The 6,183-nt window shown below is 44.1% G+C and overlaps 1 long non-coding RNA gene across 1 annotated transcript; it reads right to left on the reverse strand.

Moving 5' to 3' along the window:
- Positions 1 to 2,877: 2,877 nt before the first annotated feature.
- Positions 2,878 to 4,903, reverse strand: LOC118421736. Its single transcript, XR_004831866.1, has 3 exons — positions 4,708 to 4,903; positions 3,473 to 3,588; positions 2,878 to 2,968 (listed from the first exon to the last, which is right to left on the reverse strand). It is a non-coding gene; the product is annotated as an uncharacterized LOC118421736 (long non-coding RNA).
- Positions 4,904 to 6,183: the final 1,280 nt, after the last annotated feature.

The following is a 6,183-nucleotide window of genomic DNA, read 5'->3' on the forward strand; positions in this document are numbered from 1 at the left end:
CGCGCCAGGCGGAGCCTAGGTTAGACAGACAGGACGCAATGGTGGAATGTGCTGTGTTCTGTCCATATAGACTTTTCTTCATCTTCAGGGCTTCTTCAAAATAGCCTACGGCCTTCTTATAGTCCCCGGTCCCGTGCCAGGCTATACCGATGTCCTGAAGTAGAGTGGCAATGTCCGGATGTTCTGTTCTCGTACCATGGACCCGTATCATCTGCAGTGCCTCTTCGAACCGCCTGAGGGCCTTCTCGGGATCCCCGAGCTTGATGAAGGCTGCCCCTAGCGAGCTGAGCGCGATGGACATGTCGGAATGTGCAGCACCCGGCCCGTAAACCTGCCGACACATGTCCAGGCCCTTCTCCAAGTAGTTGATGATGGCCTTTGCATAATCAGCTAATCTGTACCACGCTATTCCCATATTGATGAGTGAGCTGGCAATGTCAGCATGACAAACGCTTGGAGCGTGAGCTTTCTGAAGCATTTGCAATGCCCGTTCAAAGTGGATGATTGCTTTTCTGTGATCTCCAGAATTCTGGCAAGCTGACCCCAATTTACTGAGTACTACAGCCGTTTCCGGCCCATCTAAGTTTCTGTCCAGATCCAAGGCCGTTTGGAAGCATCTGATTGCGTCCTTATACCCCAAGGAAAGGTACATTTCCCCTTTTGCCGCCGGGGAATTCACAAATAAGGTAACGTCCCGTAACTGACAACCGTGCTCTATGGAAAATTGTCGTTTTGACAACAAGCGCTTCAGGGGAACTGATGTGAAGTAATATCTGAACAGCTGATTCACTTCAGAAATGTAAAGCACGTTTTGTAATTCAGTGGTTTGCTGATCACTGCCGTTCTGTAATGCAGGCATTGCCGACAGAGCTGACAGGTTTTCCTTCTGGCCGCCATTTGCAATGTAGGTTCTCAGCCTGAGTTCTGCTGATATACTGACCAGCACGTTCAAGTGATGCGAGTTTTCTGCACTAAGAACCTCTTTCTCTTTCATTTCTTCTACTGTTTTCCAAACTGTAGATGGTAGGATGTTAGAAAAAAGAGCCAAACAGTCCACTGCAACTGACGGGAATCGGTAGATTTGCTTCTTCACGTCCAGAAGCTGATCACAAAGTCCCTGATCTGGGGTTTTCACCAGATTCTCGCGCAACGTCTCTTCCGCGAGTCGCCTGGCCATTTCCCCACAGTTGCTCTGCAATGTCTCTGCTACAATGTCATCGAAGTCATCTACCAAACCCTGCTGTCCTGCTATCAAACAAACATTTCTCAAAACGTTGGCTAGGTGATATCCTTCCTTCAGGTACAGTGAAATGTCCTTTTCTAAGGTACCCGCCATGCTCCTTGGTGTGCGAATGAGTTCACTGGCCATGGGTGGTTCAGTCGAAGGTCCCTGTCTGCCCAGTGGGGTCTTACTTGCTTTCGGCATGGAGCCATCAAATGCAAACCCACGGGGTGTAACAGAGTCGTAGAACCAGTTGTCTAGTGGGTCGTCTGAGTAGAAGTCATTCAGACTTGTTATCCCCATGGCTGGGAGGATGGTTTCTCCCAGGTTGACCACCTTGAGGTGCAGGTAGTGAGTCAGTCGCCGGAAATACGCGACATTTGCTTCATTTTCTTCCTCTATCAAGATGGCGAACTCCAGGTCTGAGTATGGAGTGACCAGTCCTGTGGCCTGTGAACCCAAACCTATCAGGGCATACTTACAGGGAGGGGGACCCATCATTGCGATACACTCATCTACTAGCTGCCCAATGAACACCTTTCTATCTCCTGCAATCTTCTCAAACAGCTGTCTGACAGCGTCAGCTCGCTTGGCTTCTATCTCTCTTGCTGACTGACTTTCCTCATCATGTATGTAGGGATTCAAATCTCTATCGATTGTATCCATTTCCCGTTTGATTTGGCCCCGGATTTTCTTAAGCTCATCCTTATGTTTACAAGTGTTATCTACATGCACTCTGTCAGTGATAGCATCTATAGCTAAGACATACTTAAGAAACAATCTTTCAGCTTCTGTAACTGCTTTGTTAAGCTTGCGTCTTAATGCTTTCTTCTTCGACCTGGCCACTGCTGCCTGGTACAGCGCCGCCGCCTTGACAAAGTCTCCCCCGTCTCCTGTTTGACAGCCTCGCCTGCAGTAGACATCGCCCAACTTCTGTAGGGGTGGGACCTCTTTTTCATATTGTAGACCTGTGGGATCTGCAGGGAAATGTAAAAGAATACATTTCTCATGACCAAAAAAGCTACATATCATGAAAACTGACAATCAAACCAATAAATGCCACATTTGAGGTACATGTATATGGCAAATTATTATTCCTGGGTTCCTATTTCAGATGGTTTACAAGCTACCAAGGTCTGATTTACTTGTTAAAATCTCACTTTCCCTTAGCTTGTAGACGTTACTGTAGTGTAGTTTTTTTTTCCATTCATACGCAGGGCTCGAAATTCATTTTTGGGATTAGGTGCACTGGTGCACCCTGCTTTAAAAATTGGGTGAAATTTTGGGTGCACCACTTAAATTGAAGTAATAGCCTAATAATAAAACTTAGTTACAACTTAACAAGCTATCAAATTCTTAAACATGTACTATGACAGACATTTGTATTATCTTTCTAACACTTAGATGTCAAGAATATGATGTAAACTAGTATACTTTGATATCTTTACATACATAAACCTAAGAAAATATTTGGGTACACCCTGTGCACCCACAGAAAATAATTGGGTGCCTAGCTCAAATTTTGGGTGCACCTGGGTGCACATGCACCCAGTATTTCGAGCCCTGATACGTCTAATTAAGATATATTCAGTCTGTAATCTACATGCGCAAAATTGTTCCAAGATAAGTTCTTTCCTACCTCTGACATGTACAAGCTTGAGTGCATCTGCAAAGTGCTGCTCTGCCGAGTCCAGGTCTCCCCCAAGTAGAGCCTCATCACCTTTCTGTAGGTGTTCTCTGTACTGGCTGGAGAAATTTTACAAAACAGATCACGGTAAATAGGGTGTAGTACAGATTGGACAGAAAGATGTCACAGATTTTGGTGTTAAATGCCGACGCACATAGACAGTACTTGATTCGTTACACAATTCAGTGACAGTCACATTTCTCAAACATTTTATGTATGTTAATTTTTTTATATCTTTTTATACTACATGTACTATTTCGTCATCAATTCATCGGTGTCCTATAAGAATACGGGCTGGTGTAATGTTCAGAAGAAGTACTGAACCATGTATGCATTGGTACGTTCCACCGTCGACATAAGTTTAAAAAAAGAGTTAATTTCACAATTTTTGAATGTTTTCTTTCCAATGAAGAAAGCAACACAGCATTATCGACGTCATTTATCAATTATCACAATAAATACAATACAAGCTTTATTGACACGACAAAAAGTACAGTGACTTTTGTATGATCAACTAGAAAATTACAATAGACATTAGCTTTTTGTGAACTAAAGTGACTTACTTTGATATATCTGCAACAAGACAGCCTTCAGATGTGATGGAGGTTGTGACCTTGACCAGTCTGTTTTCATTGGTCATCTCATTTCTAGTCGCCAATTTGTTGTTTTGTAGAGTCATCTGCAAAAACAAACACCACATGTTCCAGCTGCCATGGCACAGTTTCACATCATGCTATTCACATCGCACCCACCCACACCCCGAGTTGGGGGGGGGGGTGCTGTTGGGCTGACGCTTAACGTTTAAGTTAACAAGACTGTAAGGATTAACACGCTTTCCTTATACACACACAGCTTGATTTGGGTGTCGTAATCGGTCTGTCTACATGACCCCCTGACGTCATTGTGTATACCTGCTGCCGACGAGTACTGGATCAGGTGTCCTTAGTAAACTATGACATCATTGGTGAAGCATTGCCTAAAATACCCGGGACTTTCCAGCCGTTTGAAATACGGTTACCGACAGTTTCAAGCAGACGAGGTACTAATGACCAACCGTCACAAAAAGTAACGGTCAAATTCAAACAATTTCTGTTGGTTGCCGATGTTTTAAAGTAAAGTCAGCAGTGGAACTTCCCTCGTTCGTTCACCTTCAAGCTGCTACTGTATATATGATATAACGTATAAGATTGCTTGAGATTTTAAACTTACACTACCTGCACCAGTTTTTTCCCCGAGATTTTGTGTGTGTGTGTGGGGGGGGGGGGGGGTGGCAGGTGACACAAACCTTAAAAAATGTAGACGTCCCGGTACATGTCTTGAATTTAGTAGAAGAGATTGTCAATTTTATCTTCAGAAGTTATAAATTATAAATCGGTACCCAGACTTGGACAGATTTCCTCCTGCATGCTCATTTGCACATTATTTGAAGTGCATTTGTAGCTATTTTTTCCTAACAGTTTTTGACGTTAAGGTTAACAAGACAGCAATGATTAACACGCATCCCTATACATGTGTACACACAGAGAGCTAGATTTGGGTGTCGTGATCGGCAAAACAGTAACACAAACGGACATCCCGTTTTAATTTGGGCGTTCGGCTACGATAACGAAGTTCAACACTTAACGATGAATTAAGGATGACAAATAAATTGCTACGTTGAATGAAAGCTAGAATTAACGCTTCACGAATAATAAATTGTCGACAACGCTAAACGTTGAATTTGAGCGGGTAGGCTACAATTGGCTGTGATTTGAAATAGCTCGAACGCCATTCACTACTTATACAGTTCAAAACTCACCTTTTTGCCACCTCTTGAGTTGATAAATAAGTCTTAGAGCTTCTGCAGTCTGTGTGCCAGACTGGTCACGCTGTGGTGGTATGGTATTTTGGTAGGGTCCTACTTTTCCACCTCAGCTCAGTCAAGTCCTGCCCTACGTGACCAGCGATGACCAACGGCACAGGTGTGCTTGAGACCGCAGAACAAAGTCAGTACATCCGCGGTAAAAAATAGTCCCGAGAAAGAGGCGACAAATTTGGACCGATAGATTTTAGATTTTACTTTGTCGCACTGCTGTGTTCATCAGAACCCTCGCTTGTGTTAGTTGGCTGTGCTGCCCTTAACAACAGGAGTGTTTTTATATACCGACGTTAGAAGGGGATCCCCCATGACCCATGATCCCCTAACGTCATTGTGTATACATGTACCTGCGGGGTCAGGTATCTTCAGTAAACAATGATGTCATTTGTGAAGCATTGCCTAAAATACCCGGGACTTTCCAGCCGTTTCGGACGCTGGCAAATTACTCATTCAAACTCAGGCAAATCCGAGTTTAGTCATTACGAGCACCTAAAGTGTTTTTCGCTAGATATTTCAGGCATCTATTTATCTATTCTTATATCTGGGTCGGTGCATGTATAGCCTCCAGGACATGACATGTTGAAAAATAAGCTGTGCAGACAGACATATAGGTCCTGGGTTCGAATACTGTCATGCTACCAATCTTGCGGGAAAGGTGACGTTAGTGTGTCAGGTCCGGCGCGCTGGCAGTGAAACGATGGTCCTGTAACGTACACGCTCCCTGTCAGTGGATTCTAAATAAAATTCTTCATACGTACATAAGGGCGCATCAACACTCTCTAAACCCTGATGGTGGCAGGTTCTTTCTATGATTCGCTGCTACCTGACGTCATCCGACGACTTCCGGAACATAAGTGCAGCGAATCATCTATCTGAAGAACGTCGGAGTACTCGACCGAAAATTTAGGGTGAGTCTTTCTTCTGTTGTGTTGGAACAAAGATGAACACGTATTCGAAAATATCCTTCTATAAGCCTTACAACTGCCCCTGGCGCTGCCTACGGCTGTACAGTTCCATCGCCATGGTGTCTTATTCTATAAAGTATTGCCGCACAATAAAAGAGACACACAAAAAAACGTTAATGTTACATTGTATAATGCAGACCGACAAGTCCAAAATGCTAACACAATGACGAAGGGCGCGGCCGTACCCTATTACAGCCAGGTCATATCGTTAGCCGTAACAAACCTCCGGCATTGCACGTCTACAGGTCCTGGAAGAAGTGTCATTTACACATTCAAAAGGCTTCCATAAAGACCCAGTCACTCATGTTCCCTTCATTATTTGCCTTTTGTTTTCCTTTGCACCTGATGCCCGGCGCTTACAATGGCGCAGCCGATGGTGCTCGAGTCTTGACAAGCAAGCGGTGTAATTGTGATACCTATCAAACAAAGAACAACTGCGTCTGAAAACACT

The sequence above is a fragment of the Branchiostoma floridae genome, chromosome 8 (genome assembly GCF_000003815.2).
Source record: "Branchiostoma floridae strain S238N-H82 chromosome 8, Bfl_VNyyK, whole genome shotgun sequence".
NCBI lineage: Eukaryota > Metazoa > Chordata > Leptocardii > Amphioxiformes > Branchiostomatidae > Branchiostoma > Branchiostoma floridae.